Source organism: Odontesthes bonariensis, chromosome 8 (assembly GCF_027942865.1).
Source record: "Odontesthes bonariensis isolate fOdoBon6 chromosome 8, fOdoBon6.hap1, whole genome shotgun sequence".
Classification (NCBI taxonomy): Eukaryota; Metazoa; Chordata; class Actinopteri; order Atheriniformes; family Atherinopsidae; genus Odontesthes; species Odontesthes bonariensis.
This window is the reverse complement of record NC_134513.1, coordinates 28,565,401-28,584,063: the sequence shown is the minus strand read 5'-3', so window position 1 is coordinate 28,584,063 and position 18,663 is coordinate 28,565,401. Positions and strand designations below refer to the sequence as shown.

The 18,663-nt window shown below is 46.8% G+C and overlaps 4 non-coding genes across 4 annotated transcripts; all 4 read right to left on the bottom strand.

Moving 5' to 3' along the window:
* Positions 1–13,187: 13,187 nt before the first annotated feature.
* trnay-gua (transfer RNA tyrosine (anticodon GUA)) lies at positions 13,188–13,276 on the bottom strand. The gene is given in 2 exon segments: positions 13,188–13,223; positions 13,240–13,276. It is a non-coding gene; the product is annotated as a tRNA-Tyr (tRNA).
* Positions 13,277–14,381: 1,105 nt separating this feature from the next.
* On the bottom strand, positions 14,382–14,454 carry trnar-acg (transfer RNA arginine (anticodon ACG)). Its single transcript has one exon. It is a non-coding gene; the product is annotated as a tRNA-Arg (tRNA).
* A 114-nt stretch (positions 14,455–14,568) lies between these two features.
* trnay-gua (transfer RNA tyrosine (anticodon GUA)) lies at positions 14,569–14,657 on the bottom strand. Its single transcript is given in 2 exon segments — positions 14,569–14,604; positions 14,621–14,657. It is a non-coding gene; the product is annotated as a tRNA-Tyr (tRNA).
* A 2,391-nt stretch (positions 14,658–17,048) lies between these two features.
* On the bottom strand, positions 17,049–17,137 carry trnay-gua (transfer RNA tyrosine (anticodon GUA)). Its single transcript is given in 2 exon segments — positions 17,049–17,084; positions 17,101–17,137. It is a non-coding gene; the product is annotated as a tRNA-Tyr (tRNA).
* Positions 17,138–18,663: the final 1,526 nt, after the last annotated feature.

Below are 18,663 nucleotides of genomic sequence, written 5' to 3'. Positions count from 1 at the left end.
ATTCTGGTGCTGCTTGGCCCGGGACAGCACCTCCTGGCAACATCTGAACGAGGCTAATGATTTAGTGGACTTCTTTTTACAGAAACAGGTCCTCCAGCATTTGCCGGAGGTGTCGGACATCTGGGCTGAGGTCATGAGCGTGCGGCGCGCAGCAACCCTGGACATTTTTGGTTTGGAGCCACACCAGGTAGCCGCGCTGTACAGCTGCCCCTCAGCTTCGCAGTCCCAGGACCCAGCAGCAGCCACAGTCACCAGAGACCCAGCCGTTCCAGAGCTGGCCCCGGCCCCAGCCGTTCCAGAGCTGGCCCCGGCCCCAGCCGTTCCAGAGCTGGCCCCGGCCCCAGCCGTTCCAGAGCTGGCCCCGGCCCCAGCCGTTCCAGAGCTGGCCCCGGCCCCAGCCGTTCCAGAGCTGGCCCCGGCCCCAGCCGTTCCAGAGGCTTTAGGGCCTGACCACGAGGCTTTAGGGCCTGACCACGAGGCTTTAGGGCCTGACCACGAGGCCTCCGGGCCTGACCACGAGGCCTCCGGGCCTGACCACGACCACGAGGCCTCCGGGCCTGACCAAGAGGCTTTAGGGCCTGACCACGAGGCTTTAGGGCCTGACCACGAGGCTTTAGGGCCTGACCACGAGGCCTCCGGGCCTGACCACGACCACGAGGCCTCCGGGCCTGACCAAGAGGCTTTAGGGCCTGACCACGAGGCTTTAGGGCCTGACCACGAGGCTTTAGGGCCTGACCACGAGGCTTTAGGGCCTGACCACGACCACGAGGCCTCCGGGCCTGACCACGAGGCTTTAGGGCCTGACCACGAGGCCTCCGGGCCTGACCACGAGGCTTTAGGGCCTGACCACGACCACGAGGCCTCCGGGCCTGACCAAGAGGCCTCCGGGCCTGACCACGAGGCTTTAGGGCCTGACCACGACCACGAGGCCTCCGGGCCTGACCAAGAGGCCTCCGGGCCTGACCAAGAGGCCTCCGGGCCTGACCACGAGGCTTTAGGGCCTGACCACGACCACGAGGCCTCCGGGCCTGACCACGAGGCTTTAGGGCCTGACCAAGAGGCCTCCGGGCCTGACCACGAGGCTTTAGGGCCTGACCACGACCACGAGGCCTCCGGGCCTGACCAAGAGGCCTCCGGGCCTGACCAAGACAACGAGGCCTCCGGGCCTGACCACGAGGCCTCCGGGCCTGACCACGAGGCCTCCGGGCCTGACCACGAGGCCTCCGGGCCTGACCACGAGGCTTTAGGGCCTGACCACGAGGCTTTAGGGCCTGACCACGACCACGAGGCCTCCGGGCCTGACCACGAGGCCTCCGGGCCTGACCACGAGGCCTCCGGGCCTGACCACGAGGCCTCCGGGCCTGACCACGAGGCCTCCGGGCCTGACCACGAGGCTTTAGGGCCTGACCACGAGGCTTTAGGGCCTGACCACGACCACGAGGCCTCCGGGCCTGACCACGAGGCCACAGGGCCTGACCAAGAGGCCACAGGGCCTGACCAAGAGGCCACAGGGCCTGACCAAGAGGCCACAGGGCCTGACCAAGAGGCTTTAGGGCCTGACCACGAGGCCTCCGGGCCTGACCCCCAGACTTTGGGGATGTCTGGGATCCATCCCTTAAAGGGGGGGCTCCCCCCCGTCGGAGGTCCGTCCGACCTTGGGACGGTCCGCCGGATCACCGCCGGCTGCCACGTCATCGGGGGTCCGGGCGTCCGCCGGATCACCGCCGGCTGCCACGTCATCGGGCGTCCGCCGGATCACCGCCGGCTGCCACGTCATCGGGCGTCCGCCAGATCACCGCCGGCTGCCACGTCATCGGGGGTCCGGGCGTCCGCCGGATCACCGCCTCCTGCTGCCACGCCAGGGGATGTCTGGCCGCCCGCCAGACCACCGCCTCCTGCTGCCACGCCAGGGGATGTCTGGCCGCCCGCCAGACCACCCCCGTCTCCTGCCGTCACGCCGACGGAAGTCTGGGCGTCCGCCAGACCACCACCGTCTCCTGCCGTCACGCCGACGGAAGTCTGGGCGTCCGCCAGACCACCACCGTCTCCTGCCGTCACGCCGACGGAAGTCTGGGCGTCCGCCAGACCACCACCGTCTCCTGCCGCCACGCCGACGGAAGTCTGGGCGTCCGCCAGACCATTGCCTCCTGCTGCCCGAAGCCGGTACCACACACCCGTTTCTGGTCCCCGGCCTGACCGGCTTCGAGCCCCTCCCTCCCACCCTCGGATTTCTTAAGGGGTTGTCTGGGATCCACCCCTTGAGGGGGGGGCTCTGTCACACCCATGGACTCACGTTTTTGGTTTTCATGTTCTAGGTTATGTTTGTGTCACTCCATGTTTAGTTTTCCCTTCACTTCCCTCCCCCAGGTAATTAGTTTATTCCCCTCACCTGTCCATTGTCTTCAGCTGCACTCACTCCCCAATCACTCTCACTCCCTATTTAGTTTCCGGTCTCCCCTGTCTGTTTGTTGGTTCCTTATCCTATGTCAGCTTGTAATCCATGCCACGATTCCCACGTTTTCATCAAAGCTAAGTATTTATTCCATGCCATGTCCTTGTTCTTTTGTTTTGTTTATAGCTCCGTTTTTCTCCGGCTCTGCCCCGTTTTATGTTGTTACTTTGCTTTTTGTTAATAAATCTACCTTTACTTTTTGAAAGTCCGCATCCGTGTCCTCCCTACACCACACCCTGACATCCGCAATGAGCACATTTATTAGGAACACGAGTTGGAGTGGATGCTGGCCAAAATAACAAACAAAACAGGTCTATCTTGAATATGGTTGACTTTCCTGACAAAATAATGCAAACCAAAAATACAGTCATCTTACCTCCCTCGGGTAATATAAACAGGAGAAAACTGGGTTAACAAAATGGCCGTCCACTCCTACTGCATGATTGTCTTAGTTGTATCTTTAAAGTGGATACATATCCATGATATCATCCTCTGCTTGCACCTCTTCCGTGTCTTCATTCCACCTTCCCCTTGCCAATAATGGCTTTTGTGCTCGGTTCTCCTCTTTTTCCTGTTCGCCGAACTGTCAATGGGGTGAATCTCCTCAGCTGGTGGTTCTTGTTGGATTGTAACGACCCCGTATGGCAATTTTAGACTAGCCCTAAAACAACAACCTGTCCATCCATATGGTAAAAATAGATATACTTTATTCCCACACACCCACCATATGTCTTTTAACGGTTCCAATGGTCACATTTACAGTGATTAGTTCATGCTTAACCCACAGGGTCCTACTCTCTCGTTTATCCGGGGCATGGAAAGTTACCCTCGTCTGGCCTTCAATGTTGTTGTTTGCTTCTCTTCTGACTTGCATCTTATAGCTAGCGCACTCTGATATTCCTACGAACATCCCTTCAGCACCGTGAGTGTCGTTTGAACAAAAACAGACTTTGGCCTTAACGGCCACTACTTCCATTGGATCAGGCCGTGCTGCTGCCCCCTTCTCCTGTTGATCTTGTAAATTAAGATATGGCAAGTCACTTAACCCTGTACATTCCTTTTTGGGTGTAAATAGATGTTTTGACAGAGCCAACCACCTATCCGTTGGTGCTTGTTGATTATATAACAACCAAGATAACACATACTCCTGACACAAGGGACTAAGTGGCTCAGGTATTGTTTCCAGAATTGACGGCCATGTGTTTGGTGCTGGAACCTTTACAAAGCAGGGGCAGTTATCAAGTGTAGCTCGCCGTACGGAATGAGTCAGTTGTTGGAACCACATGTTCTTATTAGCCCATGGGTCAGTAATCTGCAACACCGAAGAATCAGACCCAAATGCCCTCCATTTATTTTCTCTTTTATAAATTGTCTGTTCATCCGCAGCTGCATCATTTTCTTGCTGTTCAAAATCTAGTGTCTCTTTGTCTAATTTCCTATTGACATGGTAAATGGTGTCCGATGGTACCACCTTTTTCTCCACCGCGCTTGTTGGCGGAGCAGATTTCGCCGTGGTACTCCCTATCCTATTATTGTTATTGGAGGTGGTGTTCATTTTCGCTACAGTCCCCCGAGCAATACCAGTGGTTGCCGGTTCTATTATTTCCCCTTTGGATGTGTGTACGAGTGGAGGGAGTTGTGTTGAGACAGGTGTTGCTTCAGGAATTATCGTTTCCGCCCCTCCATTTCTTAACCTTAACCTCACATATTTGACTTCAGGTTCAGCTCTTTTACACCCTTCTTTCCCCTGGGTTGGGGACCCAAAATATATACACATATACATTCCTTGATCCCTTTTTTGAACATGACGCACAAAAAGACTACAGTCTCCTTCTTGTTTCACCCTCCTTGCCTCATTAACCAGTACATACTTTGGTGGTGCGTTGATGGTGGCATTTGAGTAGGTTATCAGTTTTCCGTAGTTGTCTTTCCACTGTGGTAGATGGGGTCCTCCCACGTCCACCACTTTGCACTCGCATGGAAGCAGGGCCGACTGACCCTCGGTCACTATTACCTTAATCGCCGTATCTCTCGGGTTTGGTCTTTCTGCGGCCGGACTTCGGCTGACTCTGTGTCACTTCTCGAAGCGTCATTGTTGTTCTCTTTGATCTTTGTTGGATTGCTTTCTGGAGAAGAGGCCCCCGTTGTCTCTGGCACGTGTTGCAAATCGATGACCCCAAATTTTTGTATTGGTGGGCCCCGGTTGGTGTCATCATGAACAGGTACAGCAGGATCATAGCTGTTTGCAACATTATCAGTCTCCTCTCTTGGACCTTGATCTTGAGCATTCTTGGGTGTTTTGAATCTGTCCGTGCTCCCTCCGTTGGACCTTTTGTCCTGTGTACCTTTAGTTTGAGTCTCTTCTTCTTTTGCTGCCTTGACACAGTGTGACAGGTGGTACCACGTGGGAGACCCTTTTACTTGGACCGCTGTCCCTGTGCTGCGCACAACTTCAAATGGTCCTTCCCGGCGTGCGTTAAACCACTTTCTCCTAAAGACCTTTACGAACACTTTGTCCCCTGGCTGCAAAATGTCTCTCTTTTGCTCCGCAAGCTTCTCCTGCTCGTGGTCCTGTTTTTGCCTGTCAATGACATACGTGGATATGTTCCTATGTAACCATATACTTAATGTACTGTATGTCATCATTTCATCTTCCAACAGAGACAAACTTGGACCTTTCCCGTTTGTTCGCAACAAGGGCGTGGGCATTCGTCTGCCCGTCACCAATTCATGTGGTGTCATTTGCAAATCACGAAGTGCGCCTGAACGGCATGCCATTAGAGCAAGTGGAAGCGCTGCCCCCCAATTCAGTCCCGTATGTTGACAGATTTTTACAAGACGGTTTTCCAACACGCCGTTCATTTTCTCACACATGCCTTGGCTCTGTGGATGATAAACCGCTCCAAGACGTTGCTTGATTCCTAGTTTCTGTAAGATCAGTTCTACAGTTCTATCAACAATTTCTCGCCCGTTATCTGATGATATTCTATCTGGAAGCCCCCATCTGGGTATGACTTCACGACACAGGAACTTAGCAACAGATTGAGCGTCTTTTCGCCCAGTTGGGCAGGCCTCTGACCATCGTGAGAACCTGTCCACTACCACCAACATACCTTTTGCCGTCCACTGGTTTTATCATGTCAACGAAATCCATTACTAACTCCGCATAGGGCCTTTTGGAGTCGGAATGTGCCCTGGAGGAACCGTCATACCTCTCCTAACATTATTTTTCAAACAAATGGCACATCTTCCGATGACGTGATCCGCCTGTTCGAGCAAGTACGGTGCCCAAAAACCCCGTACTCTTGTGTGATCTTTCTCTTAACTTCCCCCCTTGCAACATGGGCTTGCCCGTGTGCTTCCTGAATGAGCCAATCTAACAAGTCAGGGGCGCCACCATCAAACCCTCATGGTTTCTCCAAAGACCCATAGGGTCTTGACTGGCAACCCTCTTAGCCCATCGCTGCTTGTCCATCGTACACGCTGCTTCCTGCATTAAATTCACATCTTTAAGTGTGATTTTGTCATCTAGGTCTAGCTTTTTCAACGACAAAATCCGTTCCGTTTGCTTTACCATTGTGTAGCCGGCTACCAACTCACTGCCTATCTAATAGCAGGATCCATTTAAAGCCTGCTGATGGTTTACAAATCCCAGAACGGTTTAGGGTCAAAATACATCTGTGATATGTTCAGAGAATATAACCTATCAGAGTTCTTACATCCAAGGACTCAGGTTAGCTGGTCCAGTCCAGAGTCCAGACTAAACATGGAGAAGCAGCATTTAGCTGTTACGCTGCAAACAAGTGGAACAAACTGCTAGTGGAGATTAAACTTTCCCCAGATGGAGACATTTTTAAATCCAGGTTAAAAACATTTATTTTCTCATGTGTCTATGCATGAAATCTGCACGCAATCTTTGAACTTATCTGGACTGTTGCTTGTTTCTAAATTAATTTAAATGATTTTATTTGTTTCTCTTTATATTCTTTTTTGCATTTTAAATGCTTCTTCCACTCCCTGCTGCAATGCTTTTATTCTGTGTAAAGCACCCTAAATTGTTTGTACATAAAATGTGCTATATAAATAAATTTGATTTAATTTGATTTAATTATATAACTGGGCCGTACAGTGATCTACCCTGTGCTTGGTCACAAAGCTATTTATCTGTGGTAAACCATCCTTCAGAAAGGCATTCTTCAATTGTTTTCAACAATTTTGTGTCTCCTTCCGCACTGGGATTTCCTTAAAAACCAAACTTCTTTTCCCATCTCGTCTGAGTGGCCTATTTAATATTATCAGTGTCCCGTTAAAACATGTATTTGACCTTCACATCTCTATTCCTATTTTCTTCTAAACAAGCCTTCCTCATTTTATGTCCCTTTAATAGCCACCAAGTTTGAATGGAGTACACTTGAGCAACTGATCAGATCAGCGGAACACTGTTTTTTGTTGACTTCGTTATGTTTCCCCCAGTCTGTTGTTTCACTGAGACACTACTGGATAATTACAACCCAAACCAGTTTATGCATAGATCACCTTCCTATACATACATACAAACAAACGAACAAACTATTATTTTTCTCAATTTCTCATCTCTGTTTTAACGTACATACCGTCATTTATCTCTGTAGTTTTCTCACACTGACTATGGACTCCTTAACATTTTAACTCACGTTTTTGCAGATCTCAGTTAAATAGTACACATTAATATTGAACTTTACTGGGTGAGCAGGTCTTTGTTGCCTTCAGTGGCCTATATGTGAACCTCTATGTCTATGTATGAATATCTTTCTTATATTTCTTGGTATTGTTCTGTGTGTGTGAGGCCTAAACCCAATTTCTATGAGGCACCCGCAGTGTCACGGGAGCAGTGGTGGTACTCTGTTCCGCATCGTCTTCATTTTTGTTAATCCATGCTTCATACCATAAAATTGGAAATACTATAATAAAGGTAATGATAAACAATACACAGGTAGTTCCTCTTAACCCACAAAATCCTGGTAATCTGAATGGATGCCACGGCCGATGTCTGTCCATTTTCCTGTCTTATTTTAGCCGCACCCTATGTTCTCGTTTTAGCCGTTGTTTTCTTCACTGAGGTTGAGATGAACCTCTCCTGTTGAGAAAGTTCCCCTTTGTAGTCAGACTTATGCTTCAGAGAACGGTGGTGGGTAACTAATCTTTCCCTTTTTCTGAAGGTCGTGGTCTTACTAGTTTACAGTGTGATAAGTGAATCCAGGAAGTCCTTTCTACTTTTTCAGCTGCTGTGGGTGTTGTACGTAGTACCTGACATGGACCTTTCCCCCTTTGGACTGGGCCAGTTCTTCGTCCATTTTTCTTTATTGGTTTGATGAGGATCCAGTCTCCGGGTTTTACTGTCTTCAGAGATTTCTCCACAGGTTCACCTGGAACAGAATTGACAGAAGAGATCTCTCTCTCCTTGTTAACATTTTAACCATGTATTCTGCAACGGTTTCTTCTTTCTCTTCATCGTGTTTGGTGAATGGTTTCCACTGTGGGAGTACAAATGGTCATACATTATCTCAAATGGCATTAATCTTGCGATAATTGAAATGATATGCATGTTTAGTGTCGTGTCTGTGGTGTTTTGACACCTTTTTAGTTTTCTGTTTAGTTCTTAGTTTTAACCGTTTCTTAGTTTTGTTAAGGTTTAGGTTCAGGTTTCGTATTTAGTTTTGTCATGTCGTGCCACCTTTCCTTAGTCCTTCTCCTGTCCTGCCATCAACTGCACTCAATCACTAATCCCCTCCACAGTATTTAGTCTCCCGGTTTATTCATGTTCACTGCCAAATCCTCACTAGTCACTGGTCACTGAAATTAAGTACCCCTCTTGTGTTCAGTCATAGTCATAGTCCTGTTTTGTTTAACCTTAGTTATGTTTTGTTTTTGTTACTGTTTGGTTTTTGATATCCGGCCCAGCTGCGCTTTTTCCTCGAAACCTTTTTGATAATAAACCAAGTTTAGTTTTTGAAAGAATTCTGTACCCGCATGCTTCCTCGCATCTGCCCTATCTGACCTTTAGGACTACTAGTGGTAAACAGTGAAACCATTTTCCTGTTTCTTCTATGATTGTTCTTCAGTCTTGACATAACTATTCCCTTGTGTTTTTCCAGTCATCCTGCTGACTGATATGGTGATATGTCTAGTGGTTTCTAAGGTATATTTTTAAGTTCTTTAGCATCAGGGAGACGACATTGTTTACTAAGTATGTTCCATTATCACTGTAGGTTTTTTCCATAATCCCCAATCTAGGAAATATTTATTTTCCCTGTGCCTTTGCTACTGAGAGTCCATCTGTTTCTGCACATGGAAATACTTCAACCCATTTGGTAAACACAATTATTATCACTTGGCAGAATTGTTTCTCTTCCCATTTAGTTAATTCAATGGAATTCATACAAATGTGATGAAAAGGGTTCTCTAGCTTTAAGGAATTATCCTCATATTGTCACTTGAGTGCCCTGTGGCTTCTGTTTTGCCTATTTTTGACCTGTTAGACACAAATTTATTTACTTATTTATTATTTATTAAATACTTAGTAAACCCATATGTTGTAAAAACCTTGTTTCTTATTGTTACTATCCCCCCTGTTGAGGCATGACCTAGTCCATGACTCAATACTGCACCATGATTTAAACAAGCTTGTTACGTGTCCAGCACATCTATAAATTGCTACTTTAGCTAACCGCTGAATAGCATCCAATAATGCTACAATCAATTCTTTATGACGTATAGATTCACCTGTGGATGTCCTCATACATCTATTTTTCCCTTGCTGTGTCAACCCCCATACTTTTGAGGGAGCATATTGATTGCTAATGTAAATGTTAACAACCTTTTTGTTCTCCAACTTACTAACTTTAGTTACAACTACCAATTCAGCTATTTGATTAGAACAATTGTTTGGCTGTGGTCGTTTTAAGAGAACTTCAGCTTCTGTTACGACAGCAATTTTTGTAATATTTGTGTCATCAGGGTTCTTCCTATGTGACCTGTCGACAAGCATATTTATTCCTGCATTTTCATAATGTATGGCATTCAAGTCTGGCCTGGGTAAGACACTTATAGTAATTTCTGATATACAATCCTGATGCTCTCCATCTCGTTGGGCAGGCAGCTGTGAGGATGGAACAAGTGAAGTCCATCTCTCTACCACGAGGTGTGGCTGTGAAAGAACAACAGTTATGCAGGAGAGATGTCTGGAAGGAGACAAATAAAATGTTTTGTTGAGTAACAATATCACAGTCACTTTATGAGGTACCTTAATCATTAATGCGTGAAGTAGCCTTATAGTTTCTGATGCCATAGATGCTACTACTTGAACACACAGCAGCAGTGTTCAGGCCACTGATTTAAAAAAAAATATGATCTCGTCACTTTTCCCCCCTCCAGTGGAAGCTGGCCTTTGACAGCAATTCAGCTGGAGGTCTTTCATTAGGAGGTTTTCACTCCCCCGTGCACGGTTTCAGCACCGACCCTGGGGGGCGGAAAGAGCGCCGAGATCTGTTTAGTAGGACCTAGTTGTTAAGAAAGTTGTTCTTTTAATGAGACTCACTCTGTTAAAACAAACACACAGCAACAAGCACAGACATGTGTGTGTGCATGTATGTGGGCATAGGAGTGTAAGTGCTCGTGTGTATGTGTATGTATGTTGATGTTTTAAAGACTCTGTGGATAAATCACACTGGCCTTATATGGCTCGGGCGCAGCTTCTCTGTCTGCTTGGACCCTCCCACACACTCGAGGGATCACAGAAACATCCCAAATCCATGAAACATAGTACAAGATAAGATTCACCTCAAATAAGATTAACTCTCACCATTCCTATCCATTCTGTGTATTCTAAGAATCTAAATCTAAATCTTTTTTTTTTTTTTTTTTTTTTCCGTTTTCCTCCGAAACACTCGTTGTTCTGGTATGAGCCTCAGCCGATCCTAGATCAGATTATGTGCTTAACTCGGATATTAAGGTTGTGCATTTCTTAATTTTCTCCGTTGGTATTGATTAAACAGCCGATTAACTAAAAATGAATGTCTTTCAATATATTTGGGTTCTAACTCCAGCGCTTCTTTTCCAAACTCGAATATGCGCGTAACCAGCTTTCTCTCAACCCCCACCTTTTTTCATTCTCCCTTGTTTTGCCGTGAACGCGCACACAGGTCGCTTCAGCGCACACCCATTCTGTCTTGGTCCTTTATCGACTTATATGGAGGGTCCTGAGTTTTGGGTGTTGGCCCTCCTTTGGCTCTCATGTACATTCGGTGAGAAAAACAAGAACCCCACTTGTAACATTTAATTCCTTGAAACAGAGCACATGTTAAATGTATTCACTTTCCCATTAAATAAGCATGAACCCCACCATCATTACCACGATTTCCGAACTCTGACAATCCCCCTCTTTTTGTTATCTGGAGTAACGCTCTCCACCTCTCCCGCTCTAAGCCAAAATCCACTTTTGCAAACACTTATTATTTTTCTCTCTTTCGCCGTGAACGCGCACCCAGAGGCTGCTTCCCCACACTTTTTTTTTTTTTTTTTTAATCAGAATACGTGCACACTGATCGTCTCATTAGATGGACAGATCTTATCAGACACACAAGAACTCACAATATGACAGTTATTGTCCTGTTTTCAGCAATCACACACCCATGCTATCCCCACAAACCACGCGAAGACACGCGCGTGCCCATGTACTCGCATCTCACCATCCGTCAGTTCATCCATCATCAATAGGAACACTCCACCCAAGCACGCCGGTATAGTATGAAAGTTAGTGGATAGCTACCAACAGACATACACAGACAACATATACACATATAACATTTAAACCAAAGACTTCACAACTCATTTGAACCAAACAGCCAGACAACAGAAAACATTTACCCCCAAGCCGGCATATTTTCTCTCTCTATTTTCTCTGTGCGCGCACCCGCGTATGTCGACAGCTGTTTAATATTTTAATAATTGTAGCGTGCACTGGGCCACGCCCGATCTCATTTTACCGACAAAAGTTCCTGATCACTTAATGCCACAGTCAGGTCACCCGACCTGTAAATAACAACAACTTCTTCTTAGCGCTTGACGTGTCTTTCAACGACACCCGTTTCACAACTTCAGCGCGCCCAGCGATTACGCGCATTAATCATTTTACCGAAACCATATATTGGCTCCAAGACCAAAAAGAGCGTCTGTGGTTTCCTCTCAGCAAATGTACATCCTGGCTGACGTTTTGACACTGCACATGTTATGATGCATTATTGACGAAACCAACAAAAGCACTGTGACTCAGAAGGCCTGCAGTGGAGAGCGCGCGTCCGCGATTCCCCACCACACTGACCCACTACACTCTGTATCACTTAAAACTCGTTTACCGAAGCAGTTTAATTAATAAACAAACTCCACTGGCCGAATACAACGAACATCGAGCCACATTTCCCGCCGGACGACAACCGGCTTATCCCATGGCGGCGACGCGGGGCGGGCCTATGTTAGTCGGCTCAAAATCCATTGTTATTATACACACACTTTTCAATAACAGCCTCTCTCCGGCCTGTTAAAATTCACTTCATCAACTTCAGTACTTATAACAACCTCAACAATTTAGACAGATTCTTCCCCACTCACTGATAACCGTAGACGACCTCTCCACCCCGGACAGGCCCTAAAAGCATGCCCTTTCTGCAAAACAGTTTTCCCCCAGTCCACAGTGCAGCTAAGCGGCCCCCATGAGAAGATGACAAGCTCACCTATTATTTCTTAGCCGGCCTCACGACGACAGCAGCCCCACTGAGGACAGGCGGAACCCAGATGCTGGAGCAAAGACTTCTGTGTTCGTGACGCCAAATGTAGTAAATTCTGAGAGGTCGTCTTCAAAAACCGGTGTAAAAAATGAGTGAAGAAAGCTGCTGAAACGGACGTAGTCGAACAAAAGAAATCTTTATTTCTGTCATCAGGTCCGTCTCAGTTACAGAAAATGCATTTCCCGGGAGAGCCTGTGGTCAAATGTGAAAACTCTCTGCCTGGGGAGAGAAAGTCCCTTACTTTTAAAGAAGATTCAAGGCCACTGGTCCAGGCGTAAAGCCAAGAGATATGGTCTGACTGTACGGTCCCATATCAAATCTACCTTATTTGGGTAAAACTATTTAAGAGTTTGTTTTTCAGTGTATCTCAGTGTCTTGCACGGAGACGCGCGGAGGCGTCTTGAAATTAACCAGCTGTGGACTCATTAAACTCTGGTTCGTCCATTTTGTCTGTGGACTCAATGAACTCAGTTCAGATTTCCTCATGTGCCTTTAGGCCCCATTTTGCCTGTGGGTCCATACACCTCATTGGAGTAAAATCATTGACAGCAGAGATAAAGAGGAAGACGAGCTTTCCTTACGGTGTGGGGTCAGCCACATGTGTTGCAAGACAACACACTGTGAGGTATCTTTGGGGCGTAAGTGAGCTGGATACCCAGGGAGTAGAAGGTTTAAAGCGATCCTGTTCTAAAGCAGTGGGAGAAGTGAGAGACTAAAACCAGCGTGCCGAGCTAGCCAGGAGTTGAACATAGAATCTTCTGATCCGTAGTCAGACTGGTTATCCATTGCGCCACTAGCCCTTAGCAAATCTGATAGAGAGTGGAACAGTCTTTCGTAAAACAGCATATTCCAAAAGCTTTGAAAGGATTGACGGAGTTGGCCAAAAGAGCCTCTGTATACAAAAGCTTGGCACATCCTTCGAGCCGGAATTGAACCAGCGACCTAAGGATAACTGTTGTTGGGCACCTACAGTCCTCCGCTCTACCAACTGAGCTATCGAAGGAAGCAAAGCTGACATCCTTTTCATGAATCCTGTATGAATGCATGTAACCAGGCTTAAGATGCGTATCATGGGACACCTGCAGTTCTCTGCTGTACCAAATGAGTTATGGAAGGGAGCCAGGGGCTTGGGCCTGTTTATCAGTTAAATAAACACAAAAAGTGATGAGAAACCATCAGTTTCAGATGCGTTTCAGATCAAATCAGCCTCAGTTTCTATCATGCATTTAGTCGTTACAGAAACATATCTGGCATCTATCTGGGAAAGTCTCCACATCGTCCAACACAGAGGTTGATCCTCAATATACCCTCACATTGTCCAGCGCAAAAGTCCAGCCTTTTTGTTTTGGTTCTTTTTTTGTCAGGTCTATCCATCCATTCATTTGGCACACAATTTTCATCTTCTGTTGTTAGGATGTTTATACTTTGGGTGTGGCGGTGTGTGAAAACCCTCCCTTTAGAAGAGCTAAAAAACACAGAACATATGCGGCCTTGGCGACTCATTAAAAAGGCACTATTTCTCATTGGGGCCTGTTTGATACTTTGACCCCTTTTATGCTCTTTAAATGGGCAGACCTTCTGCATTTGTGCTGTTTGATTCTTTCAGACCTTTGATACAGGACAGGGGCCTGTAGACAAAATAATTTTTTTTAAAGTTTAAGAAATCTAAGTTGAAAGTGGGATCTTTTTTCAGCAATGTAAACAAATTCGGTCGGGGGGTTGCCGTGACCCAGATTCGAACCAGGGTTGCTGCGACCACAACGCAGAGTACTAACCACTATACGATCACGGCCGGTTGTGGGTTTTTGTCGTGTGTGGCTTTGATGTGATCCGAAACACCTTCGTATCCCAAGGATAGCATATGTAGCTCTGCGGCATGTGGCTGGCAGGCATATTTTTTTTTTGTGTTTGTAGCAAAATCATTGACAGCAGAGATAAAGAGGAAGACGGGCTTTCCTTAAGGTGGGGGATCAGCCACATGTGTTGCAAGACGACACACTGTGAGGTATCTTTGGGGCGTAAGTGAGCTGGGATACCCAGGGAGTAGAAGGTTTAAAGCGATCCTGTTCTAAAGCAGTGGGAGAAGTGAGAGACTAAAACCAGCGTGTCGATCTAGCCAGGAGTTGAACCTAGAATCTTCTGATCCGTAGTCAGACGCGTTATCCATTACGCCACTAGCCCTTAGCAAATTCGATAGAGAGTGGAACAGTCTTTCGTAAAACAGCATATTCCAAAAGCTTTGAAAGGATTGACGGAGTTGGCCAAAAGAGCCTCTGTATACAAAACCTTGGCACATCCTTCGAGCCGGAATTGAACCAGCGACCTAAGGATAACTGTTGTTGGGCACCTACAGTCCTCCACTCTACCAACTGAGCTATCGAAGGGACCAAAGCCAACATCCTTTTCATGAATCCTGTATGAATGCATGTAACCAGGCTTAAGATGCGTATCATGGGACACCTGCAGTTCTCTGCTGTACCAAATGAGTTATGGAAGGGAGCCAGGGGCTTTGGCCTGTTTATCAGTTAAATAAACACAAAAAGTGATGAGAAACCATCAGTTTCAGATGCGTTTCAGATCAAATCAGCCTCAGTTTCTATCATGCATTTAGTCGTTACAACAACATATCTGGCATCTATCTGGGAAAGTCTCCACATCGTCCAACACAGATGTTGATCCTCAATATACCCTCACATTGTCCAGCGCAAAAGTCCAGCCATTTTGTTTGGTTCTTTTTTTGTCAGGTCTATCCATCCATTCATTTGGCACACAATTTTCATCTTCTGTTGTTAGGATGTTTATACTTTGGGTGTGGCGGTGTGTGAAAACCCTCCCTTTAGAAGAGCTAAAAAACACAGAACATATGCGGCCTTGGCAACTCATTAAAAAGGCACTATTTCTCATTGGGGCCTGTTTGATACTTTGACCCCTTTTATGCTCTTTAAATGGGCAGACCTTCTGCATTTGTGCTGTTTGATTCTTTCAGACCTTTGATACGGGACAGGGGCCTGTAGACAAAATTATTTTTTTAAAAGTTTAAGAAATCTAAGTTGAAAGTGGGATCTTTTTTCAGCGATGCAAACAAATTCGGCGGGGGGGTTGCCGTGACCTGGATTCGAACCGGGGTTGCGGCGACCACAACGCAGAGCACTAACCACTATACTATCACGGCCGGTTGTGGGTTTTTGTCGTGTGTGGCTTTGATGTGATCCGAAACACCTTCGTATCCCAAGGATAGCATATGTAGCTCTGCGGCATGTGGCTGGCAGGCATGTTTTTTTTTTTTGTGTTTGGAGCAAAATCATTGACAGCAGAGATAAAGCGGAAGACGAGCTTTCCTTACGGTGTGGGGTCAGCCACATGTGTTGCAAGACGACACACTGTGAGGTATCTTTGGGGCGTAAGTGAGCTGGGATACCCAGGGAGTAGAAGGTTTAAAGCGATCCTGTTCTAAAGCAGTGGGAGAAGTGAGAGACTAAAACCAGCGTGCCGAGCTAGCCAGGAGTTGAACCTAGAATCTTCTGATCCGTAGTCAGAGCATGTGAACGGAGCGGAGCGTGGAGCGGACGGTGGAGCGGAGCGGTGAAATATGGTGAGAGCGGAGAGCGGTTTTCAATTCAAAAGCCGGAGCGAGGATTTCGCTCCGCTCCAGTTCGCTCCGATGCGCTCACAACGTCAATTAAAAATGTCGGATTATAAAATTTGTAAAATAACATTTTTGATTTAATGTAGTCTAGTGTAATAAATTAATAATTAAATAGGAAACGCGGGGCAACATGAATGGAGCGAGATGGTACGCGGGCCTTGTCACCCGTAGTAAATGAGGAAATGAGCAATTCAAGTCGAGGGCGCAACGGTGTGTTCTATGTGTGGCGGAGCTAGCATTAGTTGCAGAGAGAGTGCGGATAATAAACAGGGAAACGCCCGAACTGTAGGGCCTACAAACGCTATCGAGCGTGGATTGTGTATTTCGTCTGGAGTTTTGGGACACGGGAACGCTCGGAACAGGTCAGGTACCGTGAAGACATATTCCCCTTTCTGATTGTCTGAATTAAGCTGACTGCTCAGGTGCTAGTTCTAACCGTGACCCTCGTTTCCTCTGCTTTGCTTCCGTTTCTGCTGATGCTCTCGCGGCCACACACACACATACGCACACACACGCACGCCTCTCCCTCCTCCTGCCTAGCCCAGCCTGGGCTCTCTCTTTGCTGTGTCGTGTGATGCATATTTAAGCTGAGTAATCTGGTGGGCTTCGTCCTGACGTGGTAGTTTTCTACCTGGCGCCCAACATTTTCTAAACATTATTTTTTGCACGTCAGAGTGGCGATAATTTAACAGCCAGGTAAATAAGACAATACACCGGTCACATCATTAAATCAAATGCCGTGTGTCCCAGGGCCCTGTCATAATTACATGAAGTAAAATGTCAGAAAATTCCTTCTCCTGAAAATTTGGAGCGAGCGTGGAGCGATTTCGCCTGAGCAGCAGGAAAATTAAGGTGAGCGCGGAGCGAGTTTTGAGCGGAGCGTCCTGGCGCAACTTTGAGTGGGGAGCGAATGAGCGAACATCCTCCTGAGCGGGGAGCGGGAATTGCGTTGCGCTCCGCTCCGTTCACATAATCTGTCCGTAGTCAGACGCGTTATCCATTGCGCCACTAGCCCTTAGCAAATCTGATAGAGAGTGGAACAGTCTTTCGTAAAACAGCATATTCCAAAAGCTTTGAAAGGATTGACGGAGTTGGCCAAAAGAGCCTATTTATACAAAAGCTTGGCACATCCTTCGAGCCGGAATTGAACCAGCGACCTAAGGATAACTGCTGTTGGGCACCTACAGTCCTCCGCTCTACCAACTGAGCTATCGAAGGGAGCAAAGCCAACATCCTTTTCATGAATCCTGTATGAATGCATGTAACCAGGCTTAAGATGCGTATCATGGGACACCTGCAGTTCTCTGCTGTACCAAATGAGTTATGGAAGGGAGCCAGGGGCTTGGGCCTGTTTATCAGTTAAATAAACACAAAAAGTGATGAGAAACCATCAGTTTCAGATGCGTTTCAGATCAAATCAGCCTCAGTTTCTATCATCCATTTAGTCGTTACAAAAACATATCTGGCATCTATCTGGGAAAGTCTCCACATCGTCCAACACAGATGTTGATCCTCAATATACCCTCACATTGTCCAGTGCAAAAGTCCAGCCATTTTGTTTGGTTCTATTTTTGTCAGGTCTATCCACCCATTCATTTGGCACACGATTTTCATCTTCTATTGTTAGGATGTTTATACTTTGGGTGTGGCGGTGTGTGAAAACCCTCCCTTTAGAAGAGCTAAAAAACACAGAACATATGCGGCCTTGGCGACTCATTAAAAAGGCACTATTTCTCATTGGGGCCTGTTTGATACTTTGACCCCTTTTATGCTCTTTAAATGGGCAGACCTTCTGCATTTGTGCTGTTTGATTCTTTCAGACCTTTGATACGGGACAGAGGCCTGTAGACAAAATTATTTTTTTTTAAATTTAAGAAATCTAAGTTGAAAGTGGGATCTTTTTTCAGCGATGCAAACAAATTAAGTCGGGGGGTTGCCGTGACCTGGATTCAAACCAGGGTTGCTACGACCACAACGCAGAGTACTAACCACTATACGATCACGGCCGGTTGTGGGTTTTTGTCGTGTGTGGCTTTGATGTGATCCGAAACACCTTCGTATCCCAAGGATAGCATATGGAGCTCTGCGGCATGTGGCTGGCAGGCATGATTTTTTTTGTGTGTTTGTAGCAAAATCATTGACAGCAGAGATAAAGAGGAAGACGAGCTTTCCTTACGGTGTGGGGTCAGCCACATGTGTTGCAAGACAACACACTGTGAGGTATCTTTGGGGCGTAAGTGAGCTGGGATACCCAGGGAGTAGAAGGTTTAAAGCGATCGTGTTCTAAAGCAGTGGGAGAAGTGAGAGACTGAAACCAGCGTGCCGAGCTAGCCAGGAGTTGAACCTAGAATCTTCTGATCCGTAGTCAGACGCATTATCCATTTTACCACTAGCCCTTAGCAAGTTCAATAGAGAGTGGAACAGTCTTTCGTAAAACAGCATATTCCAAAAGCTTTGAAAGGATTGACGGAGTTGGCCAAAAGAGCCTCTGTATACAAAAGCTTGGCACATCCCTCTAGCAGGAATTGAACCAGCAACCTAAGGATAACTGTTGTTGGGCACCTACAGTCCTCCGCTGTACCAACTGAGTTATCGAAATGAGCAAAGACAACATACTTTTAATGAATCCTGTATGAATGCATGTAACCATGCTTAAAATGCGTATCATGGGACACCTGCAGTTCTCTGCTGTACCAAATGAGTTATGGAAGGGAGCCAGGGGCTTGGGCCTGTTTATCAGTTAA